At 36.8% G+C, this 12,466-nt stretch overlaps 1 pseudogene; it reads left to right on the forward strand.

Annotated features, from left to right (window-relative positions):
* Window positions 1-2,292: 2,292 nt before the first annotated feature.
* LOC102956662 lies at window positions 2,293-4,730 on the forward strand (annotated as a pseudogene).
* The last annotated feature ends 7,736 nt before the right edge of the window (window positions 4,731-12,466 follow it).

The following is a 12,466-nucleotide window of genomic DNA, read 5'->3' on the forward strand; positions in this document are numbered from 1 at the left end:
ATTCAAGAAAAAAAATCTATAAAAGAAATATTTAAGTGCTTGAAGAAAAATATTTGACAATAATAAATGAGATATTTGGCCTCATACAAACAAGCCAATGAGGAACATTTACATTATAGAGAGAACAATATATTACTTAAAATGTGCACAATCATGTTTTCTATATAATCTGTTAGGTCCTAGTATATCTTTTACATACTGTTTAATGTGGTCTTTAATGTCATAGTTTTACATTCACATTTTTTATAATTTTTAAAAAGAAATTCATATACATTTACAGAATGTTTTAGTTCATGAATACCATTATGCTAGGGATATTTAAGGAAATAAAGATAAAGAAGACATAGTCTATTTCACAAAAGAGCTTAAGTGGTCTACAAGGAGGGAGAGCTCAGCACGTTTAATATAGAGATGAAAAATTCAGAGAGGAATATGGTAGGAGCTGTTCTGAATGTTAAGTACACTTTTATTTTCAAGTATGCTGAGGCTTTCAACTGTTAATAATAGAAGAAAAAAAAAAACATTAAGGGTTCATCTCCAAAACCTGGATAACAAATACCTGTGCATTCATTATAGTCCTACTCTTTCTCAGCCCCTTTATTTTGAAAGAGCAGAACACAGGTAGAGATTTTCAGACCTTTGAAAACACCTTTTTGTGTATGCAAAATTTGGTTGTCTTCTCTATTTTAATGTTCCTTTTAAAGTCTATCATTTCTTCAAAGGCAAAATTAACATTTTAATGTTTATTGTGTGGCTGTACCCTGTGATATTCAAGATTCATGAAAACTGAATGAAAGTAAAATTGGACTTCAATGAGTTCAAGGAATATCATCCAGATAATATTACTGTTAGATGAAAAAAATTTTCCTTATGCTCATTTATCTTAAAGTAGAGGGATTATTTATTGTTTGGGAGAAAGCTTACAGTTTGGAGAATTGTGTAAAGAAAGCTCTTCCTTTCATTATTTATGCCTGGCTAGATCCAAAGAATTCTCCAACTGCACCACTTTGTTAATGTCTGAACATTAATTCACAGAATATCTGTTATGTGGCAAAGCTGACACTAAGTATTGGATGTTCAGAGGTACAGGACCTGGTCTCTACACTGAAAGAACTTACAGATGAGGCTGGGGGGAAACACAAGGAAAAAGATAATTAAATGTAACATGGAAACTGTAAATTTTACCAACCTTTCAAGGAAGCTACAGTTCTCATTTTAAATTTTCTAGATCTTCCAACAAATTCTACCAGTTGAGCAAAACCCTGATAGCAAACAACAGAAAGAATGCAAAAAAAGAACATTTTCACATTTAAGCAAAGATGTGAGAGACTCAAAGTATTAGTAAGTACAACCTATCACTGTATTAAAGACTCATGAAGGAGTCTAATGACTTCAAAACTTAGTTGAGATAAGGAAATCTATTAATGTAATTTACTACAAAAACAAGTTAAAGAAGAAATAAAATAGTATCATGATATTGGTAGCTATACCAAATCATGTTATGAAGTTTAATACCTATTAACTAAAAAAAAATCTGTAAACAATACGATAATGAGCACCTCTCAGAAAACCATTACAAAACATATCTTCTGTACATACATTAAGAGTTTTTTATTACAGCCAGGAACAATACATGTGTGGTTACTCATATCTCCTCTTCAGTGTTGTACTATATCTGCCTAAACATAAATAAACATGGTTGATAAATTAACCCCTCCCCAAACTATTATTTAAATCTCTTTAATAATCCATTATGTGTTCTTAATACTTGGATTCATCTTCAGCTCCTTTATGGAGAAGACTAGATTGGATTTCCTATCACTTTCCCCCAAAAGAATCCTCAAATATGGGATTTGCAATACAAAAGAATTAATACGTTAATTGCTTATAATTTGAAATGCATTTTCCCACAGAAAACTATGTTTCTGTACTAGTATACAAAACCTATTCATGTTAGAGAATGAACTTAATGAGAAAACAAAATCAAACTGCATTCTGTATAAGTGAAATACAGAATACTGAAATACTGAAATAAAATGCTGTTGTGGTACAAGCCATAAATATAAAATATACAAATAACACATATAATGAAAACATTTCAATTTTCCTTAGAGCTTGTATTTGAAGCAAGTAAGGTGAGTTTCTAGGCCCTCACATGGACATTAAAAATCAACAGCACGTCTTTTGTTTTGTTTTGTTTTTCATGTATGATTTCACTTCAAAAGTGAATTTTTTTAATTATTGAAACATTATTTTAATTATTTGAAAAGAAGTTTACCGTTATCAATTATGATGCCGGTATTCCATGGGCTTACAACAGATTTATCCAAAACCAAGCAAATGATTGGATTTATGGAACTGAGAAAAAGAGGACAGACAACAGAGACTATTCTTGAATGAGATTGTTTCTTACAATACTGAAGGAAGGAGGACCCTGATGGAAAACATTTGTAGCACTGCCTTGAGGGAGAGGAAGGATGATGAGTCAGTTGGTTCTTTAGCCAGGCACGAGGTTGTGTCTGCATATGTCACCGGGGTTATTACCCAAAGCAGGTGTGAAAAGTCAGGATAAGCGTGCAGATATGCAGTCATTTGAAACTACAGAGCATTAACCAGAAGGACATTTGCAAAGTTTTGACAACTGCATAACTAAACGGACTAATATTTCTAACAATTTTGCTAAAATTAAAATGTATTTGGCATGCTGCTGCCAAAATTTAGTGGTCTGTTAAGCAGCCTTAGGCTAACGAGCCAGACAATGGTGATTTGCTATTTTGGAGTAAAAGCTAACTTAAATACAATGAATTTCATCTTTCCTTTTAATTGAGTTGTGCAGGACTACCCTTATTAAAAAAAAATTATAATCTGTTCAACGTGCCATTTTTAGAGGATCTATTATTGGTATTAGACAAAATACACATAGTTCTTTCTGTCTTGGAATGACATTACACAAACAAGCAAGAATAAATCCATAGTTGAAATCTGTGCAAAATGCAATGAAGGAAACAAATAGGATGCAGTAACACACACTAACAGGGAGAACAACTTTTAGGGGAGGTGGTTATAGAAGGTCTTGTTCAAATGGCATTTAAGCTGCTGTCTGAAAGGTGTCTAGGAGTTATCCATGTGCAGAACGAGGTGACGTACATTTCAGGCAAAATTAATAGTGCATTAATAACAACAATAGTAATAATAACAACAGCAACAATAACAATAATCCATTTAGATGAAGGAAGAGCTAATGAAAAAGTACCAGGTTGGCTGGAAAGTATTTAAGAAATCGGTGTAGTGACAGGCATTGAAGTTGAAGCCAAATCATGAAGCTTTTACATTATTATGTATATAATGAGGAGGGCAACGCTGTGATAATATTATAGCCATGGCCCAGCCACTCCCACCTAGGCCTTGTCTCCTGAGTCAGTGGCATTGCGCTTGGAAAGAAATGTCAGAAAAGGAGTGAAGTGACCAATTCTTTTGTGTCCCCCAGCTTTGAGGCCTAGTTGGCATTTGCAGAAAGGAAAATACAGCAAGAAAATTGTGATATTTTTGAAAGGCAGAGTGGGAGAAGGGAAACAAGGTCTTAGATTTTCTATGATTTTTTAATTTTTTAAGCATTTTAATTTTTTTCATGTTTATTTATTTTTGAGACAGAGGGAGGGAGAGTGAGAACATGAGGGGCAGAGAGACAGGGGGACGTGGAATCCGAAGCAGGGTCTGTGCTGACAGCAATGAGCCCAATGTGAGGTTCAAACTCACAACCCATGAGATCATGACTGGAGCCACCCAGGAGCCCACAGATTTTCTTTAATTTTTTTTTTTTTTTAAATCTGCAGTTTGACATTGGTGACAAAGCATACCAATCCAATAGTGATCTTTCTATTAAAAAGAGAAGTTGATTTTTTTGTGTGTCCTTTTGATTCCAGCCTTTTCTCCCCATGACAAGGCATAAATCATGGACGCCAGAAAATAAGGTAGTTCTCAGGAATCCTGAAAAGGCTGAGAAGCTTACATTCTTCCTCCGGAGGAAAGGGCAGGGGTTTTCAGCCCTCTCTGGAAACAAAAGTGAAAACATGAGTTACACGAGCCATGGAAAGGAGACAATCTGAATCTGAATCTTTGGAGCTGCCCCAAGCAGCATCCCCCCAAATCTACCGTGAAAACACAGCACAGGGACCTTCGTGCCTTGCATGCCTTCCGTAACATCTTCAAGGACAGCAATGCCTTTGCCCAGGAAATGCTGCAAGAGATTCTCCAGAGGTTGTCTCTGAACACCACAGTGATCCCCCCGCCGCGAGCAGAACATGCTGGGAAATGGGAACTAGGACGTGAACGTCATTATGGCGGCAGTTCAAGCCAAAGCCTATGATGCTGTCTGGTGGGACGAGCGCAGTGACGTCAGTGCCATTGCTCTCGCTAAAATCAGGGGATTCATTGTGCATCTGCCCTCCAGCAGGTGCTTCTCACTGAAGTTGCCTCTCAACAGGCAGCACTGGATCTGTGTTTGAGAGGTGTTTGAGAGGTGAGAGATGCCTATTATAACCTCAAGTCCAAACTGAAGATGCCCAAGTGGACTGGAGGCAAGGACTGGGACATTTCTAAAATATCACTTGTGAAGAAAGAACTGTGAACTCCTGCTGGTGGTGCCAGAGGAGGTGGGGGCCCATTAGAGTTGGAGGAGGGCTGATGTGGAACGCAGTTCTACCCAACCTGCCCTCACCTCAGCCCCCTAAATCCCCTGTAATGTGCCCTGTTCTATACAGTGGGTCTGCCCTTGCCATTTTCCCAAACACAGAAAATGTGGAAGGAAAAACACAAGAGCTTACAGGTGAGGCAGTCATATGCCAGGGAACTAGGATTACAGAATTTGTCATTATAAATAACGGAAACGAAACAAAGGGAATCTATGAACAAATGGAACAGAAAAAGTTAGTGTCTTGACTAGCTTCAGACACAAACAAATCCAGGTTTTAGTGTGTGTGATTTTACTTTTCATACAGAGTAATACGTATGGCCAACAGCACCTTCAAGGTTATATTCTTCCAGCCAAGTGACCACAACGACACTGATTCCTGCTCAGTAATTCCCATAATAAAAGTCTCCCCTTAAATGCACACCATCTAGCAATTGAACCAATTGCTATGGTCTGGGAAACAGAATACTTGTCCAGGTGTGGCTCACATGCCCAACCCTCAAATAGACATGGGGTCAAGCTTTTCTGAATCACACTGGCTCAACATGACTGAGGCTGCAGAAGTTATTCACTAAGAGAAAATCAGGATGATATGGGAAGAAGTAGAATGTATGCTAGGTGGGCTACAGATATGGAAGTGGGGATTCCAGAGACAATCGGGATACTGAGAATGGGAGAAGGACCAGAGGAATTTGAAGAATGAGAGATGGATCCTTCTGGGATTTCTGAATATAAGTCTGAAAGTAAGATAAAATTACATATTCCTGATCTCCACCCAAGGTCTACTGAATCTGAACCAGAAATGCTAGGGGTGTATCCTGTCAATGTGTGTTTAAAGATAAAGTGATTTTTTTTTCCAGCATCATAAAGTTTGAGAACCACTGGGTTAAAATTACAGCCATGAGAAGGCCTCAGTCTCTCAGTAATTCAGTGTGTAGAATTTCCCTGAGCTGTGAATTTGTATGATTTTTTTTATGTTGCTTATTATCTGGAAGAAAAAAAAAAGAGGACAAAGCAGACCTACTACATAATACTGAAAGGTTTTTAAATATTGGTACTTCTATTAGTGCTTTTGTATGTAGAGAAAAAGCAACCAAAATCTATTTAATATCAGAAATACATCTTGGATATTTTGTTTGCACCTCCAACCTCTCAGAAGATTTTCCCCACAGAGTAGCTTCCAGCAGATGAATTGAGTTTTTGAAATAGGGGTAAAAATTTAAAAATGAATACCCATGAGTGTCTTTGAACATGAATAAATTGCAAGATTTTGCTTTAACTCTGAATTTCTTACTCTGCTTACACTGGAGTTAAGTGTTTAGTGCTCCCTCAGTGTCAAGTGTGTTGCAAATCCTAGATGTTTTATTGCAAAAACAGCTCATCACTGGTTACTGCGAAATCTGTTGAGATTTAGCCACCAGGTGTCAGTAAGACTTGCAAAACAATAGGTTTTTGCAAAGTTCAGGGATTTTGTGCATTCAGTCTCTAGGAACAAATTAATACAGTCTTTGGTTATATCTTTTTTTTTTCTTTCCAGGGAAAGAGATGCAATCCATGACAGACCCACCGAACACAGCCAGAGTTTAAATCTTTTATTCCCCTCCGATATGTCAAGGTCTTGCTTCACACTTTCCGAATATGGGCTGGGCTTTAAATTTCCAAGAACTGAGTACTTCAAGACCCAAAGTGAGTGAGGTAGTTTAGCCCAACCAGAAGGAAAAGGATACATCTGAGGAAGGTGATAAGTAGACAAGGTACCTTGCCAGTTTGTTACTGTAAACTCCATGAAATATCAATTAACAAGGAAGCTGTGAAAAAGGTGAGTACTCTTAGACTATTTATAATATTGACAAAAGCAATATGCTAGGACAGTTGTGAAACTTAAATAAAATGAAGTCTTTTTAAAACTATTCATCCAAACTTTTGTATTAGCATTGTCACTTATTTTGTTATAGTTGCTATTATTATTGTCTTTGGCATTATTTTTCCTTTTCTGTTATTGCTTATAAAACTTAAATATAGGGGCTCCTGGATGGCTCAGTCAGTTAAGTGTCCGACTTAAGCTCAGATCATGATCTCTCAGTCCGTGGGTTCGAGCCCTGCATGGGGCTCTGTGCTGTCAGTTCAGATCCTAGAGCCTGCTTTGGATTCTGTGTCTCCCTCTCTCTCTTGCCCTCCTCCATTCATGCTCTATCTGTCTCTCTCTCTCTCTCTCTCTCTCTCAAAAAATGAATAAAAGTTAAAAAAACTTAAATGCAAATTCATTTGTCCCTTGTGCCAAGCAACCTGAACACCTGACTTTATTTTTCCTATTTCATATAGACCTTGAATTAAAATTGAAATGAAAATGTTCACAGTATATCATATCAGTGATACCATTCCCAAGATGTATTCTATTTCCTATTGTTCTGGGTAGAGATGAGATTTTTGTGAAATGTATTTGCTGTCAGCTTCTTGAGAATTACTCTAATAGTCACTGTGTTCTGGTAAATCCTTTGGTTTAATTCCAATTTCACTCTGTTTCCTCAGAGGCAGACATTTCAAGCACTTGGTGTAGCCAGCCTATCTAGTTAAAGTCTGAGCAAGGTCACATAGTCTGTTGACTCATATGGCAATTCCTGTGTAGAACACAAAATTCTACATCATCTTTGAATCAAATCCAATAGAGCAAGATCCCAGCTGTCCTAGTATCTGTTGAAAGCATGAGACTGACCTAGTTTAAATTATTTCACCGAGTTATTTTAGAGAGTCTTTTAAGACTGCAAGAATAATACAAATTTATTTTAGAAAATTTGACAGATGAAAATACTGAAATGAAAAAGAAAAGCAACTATTAATATTTTGATTTTCAAGTCTCAAGATTTTGTTTTGTTATCTTGTTTCACTGTCTATAGTATTTAAAAAAGCAGGAGAATAAACTGCTAATTTTGTACCAGAAATTACCTATTTCTGAATGAATGGAAAGACGTTATAGAGTGTCTTTTCTCCAGATAATAAATGGTAAGCTACAATGGCCAGATTGTATTGTTCCTATGCCTTGGCAGGGTGAAGCCCCTGACAGCTACTGGCAGACATAAAGCACTAACATACATCTTTCTTCCTCCTTCAAATACAACACATTTCTAGAAATTGAAGTAGGAAAGAATTATTGCATAAAAAGAGGTTATGTGGCTAGGAGAAGGATTTAAACAGCTTTGAATGCTCTATAAACTAGGTTTGGTATTATAAGGGTGTGACTTATTTCTCTCTGCTTACAAAAAGTCTGGGTCTGTAGGGAGTGAGTGATTACAATACTGCTGAGCATCATGCTTTTTCTTCGTGTGCACCTGCTGTTTTGCCTGAAGCCTTCATCAGAACTTTGGTTGGTGGACATTCTATTGATATTTGAAAAATTAAAAAAAATAGTTCCAGTATTTTTAAATCTCTCCACATAACCTTTTATTTTGTGTTGTGTTTCAGTGAGAATGTGAAGAGAGGTTAATCAGGCATCACTGACTTTCTGCCATTTAACTTGGAAGGCCCTCTTTACCGTCACTGTAGATGTTCCCATTCTGAGTCATTAGTGGGAACTTTTCCTTTTATTGTTTTTCAGTATGAGTCAGTGAGATGCATTTCTAGTGCCTATCACTGGGCCCAGGACAGAGCAGATACTGAAAAAATATTGAAAGAGGCAACAAAATATTTTTTAGGAGATAGCAATCTGTTGCCAGATATTAATAATACAAAAGAAGTCATATTTTTCATCTGTCATGTTTCATCAATTTAGTTGGGACATCTGGTAGATATAATCCAAGGCAGACACTGTTAATATATATAAGTGGCAAGACGCATGGACAAATCTGAATGATAAATATTGGACAGATTTGTAACAAGACAATATGGAACATTTAGATTATATACAACATAAATACAGTTCCATTTTGGGCAATGAATAATAATAGAACAAGAACTCAATGTTTGGTAGGAGTGGGTGAACAGAACCTCAGTTGACAAAAAGTGATATTGTCAAGAAGGAAACCAAACTTTGATAGTGTGTAGAGGAGAAATTGGATCACAAATTGAACTTTGGTTATACTCAAACTGTGAAGTTGGAACATGACCTGGGAATATCACTAGATTTATCACTTTTGATGGTTTTCAGATTGCTTAGGCAGCCAGGATGCCCTTTTAAACTCTCCATCTGACTGACTGTCTGCATCCTTTCCTACAGAGCACAGGACTCTGCTACAGTGATCCCTGCATTTATCATGTTCAGATGTGTCTATTTCAATGTGTTTTTCTGAAACTAGAGCAGAAAACCATGTGGAGATTGCAGCTGGTACCTGATGCAGTACCTCATCTCATGGTATAAGATAATCTTCAAGAGAACATTGCTCAGACTCCCATGTACACAAAGAGAAAACATTCCCCAGGGAGGATTATCTAGCTCATTGCATGACTATCTAGTTGAATATTCTTCCAAAGTGATATGTAACTTCTAAAAAGCCCCACAAATATCATTAAATATTACAAATAGCACAGAAGTCACTTTCAGGAGAACTTGTAACTTATTAGGACATTTTGTTATTAAAAATAGTTAGATTTGAAATATTTCAGAAGGAATTAGTTTGTGTATTAACATCTTCTGTAGCTATAGGCATGATAGAAACACATTTCTATCCTAATATGTTTGGGTTCTAAAATGTATTTGTGACTTTGGCTCTATAGAATATAATTGTGACTTACTGATTTTCTCATTCATTCGCTAAATGTTTGCTCAGCACTTCTACCTTTAAACAAGTCTACTATACTCCATAGAGGATACAAAAATGTTTAACCCACAAAAATAAATAGACCCTCTAGGTGCTTAGAAGACCAAGAGAGAAAACAAAAAAATCACAAAAATCTTCATTTTTTCTGTTGATTTATTTAGAGAGAGAGAGAGAGGGAGAGAGAGAGAGAGAGAGAAAGAGAGAGAGAGAGAGAGAGAGAGAGAGAGAGAGAGAGAGCATGAGCAAGGGAGAGCAGAGAGAGAGGGAGAGAAAGAATCCAAAGCAGGCTCTGCACTGTCAGCGCAAAGCCCGACATGGAGCTCAAACTCATGAACCGTGAAATCACGACCTGAGCCAAAATCAAGAGTCGGACACTTAACCAACCGAGCCATCCAGATGCCCCACAAATCTTTATAATATAAGATATAAAAAAGCAGTATGTTCCCTGAGAAAAGTGCAAATCAGTTATTCTCAGTTGGGACAGAAGAATTGGTGGAACTTTCTAAATACTTTTCTTGTAAAATCAGATTAAATTCCTTAAAATATGATGAATTTGAAATCAAGCCAAGAATTAATTGAAGTTGAATACCAGTAAACATAGAAGTTCTAAGTAGTGAAGCATATGCATGTATATTTAATTGGCAAAAGTTACCTGATTAAAAATCTGTCAATCATGGTAATATGAATGGCTGACTCAGTCACCTGAGTGATTGATATGGCATTCAATGAAAAGTATTGTTATTAAAATGACTGGTAAAAGAATCAACTATAAATAAATCAACTTGTTGGCTGGGGATAGACTGTCTCAAATTTATATAAGTAAGAATCTCTGTTTTATAAGTTTATTTTGTATAACAACTAAATTTCTGCCAATGTGGTGGAAACATAATTTTATTTAAGATATAACCTACCCTTTCTCTTTTTCCAAGTTACTGCTAAGTTCTGGGAAATCTCACATAGCACAAGGCATTGGAGAGATTCATTAGGTCCTCAGTATCCCCATTCTGTATGGGCTAGATCCATTGTTTTGTCCACACCCATTTACCAATCCATATATGTTTCCACAAAGGGACTTTTCATTCCTCTCTGCCTTACCCTGTGGCTCTGCCTCCTATAGCCCCATGCCATATTGCTAAGAACAAGTATCATGCTGCTATTTCCATTCAAAAATAAGGTACAGAAATCCCTGGAAGGCTATCTAAGGGCTTGCCTTTTCTCTCCACTTCCATGGTGTTATCTGGAAAACAAGGCTCAGGCTCTCTTTGTCTGTGAGGGAACCACCCATTTACTATCCTGACCTCATCATGTGCCATCACCAACTTGCCTCTTTTCCAAAAGAACATTTTCTATTTGGAGTGAGAGTGAAGATTCTCTTCTTCAATATTAATTGTAGGGGCGCCTGGGTGGCTCAGGTGGTTAAGCGTCAGACTCTTGATTTCAGCTCAGACCATGATCTCATGGTTTGTGGGATCAAGCCCTGTGTCAGGCTCTGGGCTGACAGCACAGAGCCTGCTTGAGATTCTCTCTCTTCCTCTCTGACTCTGTCCCTTCCCTGCTCTCTATCTCTCTCACTCAAAATAAATAAGGAAATATTTTGCATACTAATTGTATACATAGCATTTCTCCATTTACTGAGGGGCATTATGCTGTTAGAAAATAGGTAGAGCAAGTCTTCCTTCTGCCTTATTGAGGTGTTGAGTACAAAAGGTCTAACTGCTTGAAATGAAGGACAAAACAAAGTGAAAGGGAGAATATACAAAAAAAGTGGGTATTTCAAATATGTTTATTTCTACATTTATGTATATTATGACCACTTTATGATTTTTTGATCAAATACAAATCAAATATATAATAAGCAAAGCTATATAAATGGAATAACATATCAGAAAACCTATTCATTACTTTGATATCAGTCTTTAAATGGACTGTTTCTAGGGGCTCAGTATGCAAAAACAAATTTTCTCTCTTTTTTTAGATGTTTATGACATAGATGGGCATGATAATACATAAGTAAGTGCACAAAAATATTACAGATTATGAAAATATAGAAAATAAACCGTAGATAGAGGTCAATTCTATTTGGATGTGGAAGAACTAAGGAAGTTTTCATAAAAATGCCAAACCTTGGGTTGAGTGATGAAAGACGGCCAGATGTTCTCAGCTGGTCAGAACAGTGAAGGTCTCCCAGGAAGTGCAAGCAGGAGTAGAAGAGCTGCAGAGGAGTGGTGTAACCAGGTATGATATAGACTGGAATGAGGGGGTGTGACAAAGAAATCTGAGCAGCTTGACAAAGCAATGGCACACAGTGGGCTATGTTAGGAAAAACAAAACAAAACAAAACAAAAAGCAAAACAGCTGTAGACAGAATTCCGCAGTACTCTGTGTCATTCCGTGGGACTCTGCATGTCATTCTGAAAGGTTGGAACTTTGGTCAAAATGTATTAAAGAACATTGCGTGGTTTTAGAGGAGAGGGTTAATAATACTGAAGTCGATACTAGGTATATCATGTTGGCTTCAATTGTGGAGAACAAGTGTGAGGGGAGCACAGAGAGAAGCAGAGACAATTTTGGAGACTATTTCAGAAGCGTAGGCAAGCTATATTTAAAAGGAATCTGCACCAGTGGTGGGGAAGCAGTAGCGTCACAGTGTTATAAGGAGGCTGAATCAACAAGACCTTGAAATCCAATGCATATACTGGCTAAATATGAATGATTCTAAATTTTTAACTTGGGTCTCTGGTGCATGGTGATGTATTTCACAAAGACAAAAAAAATTAAAAAGAAGAAAGCGGGTGTATTTGGGGAAAAATTAACTCAATATGTAAGTGAATTCTACATTGATAACATGAATTTGATCTTTTTAATACTGAGAAGAATGTTGACTTTTTCATATCCTTCTATTAAGTGAAGGGTTTGAAATGCAAGGTTTAGTGCACATAATACCAGACTGACCATATATACGTATCTCAGTAATCCATTGTGGATAATTTCAGTGTTCTATATCAAAATTCTAGCTGCCACTTGG

Source organism: Panthera tigris, chromosome B1 (assembly GCF_018350195.1).
Source record: "Panthera tigris isolate Pti1 chromosome B1, P.tigris_Pti1_mat1.1, whole genome shotgun sequence".
NCBI classification, from domain to species: domain Eukaryota; kingdom Metazoa; phylum Chordata; class Mammalia; order Carnivora; family Felidae; genus Panthera; species Panthera tigris.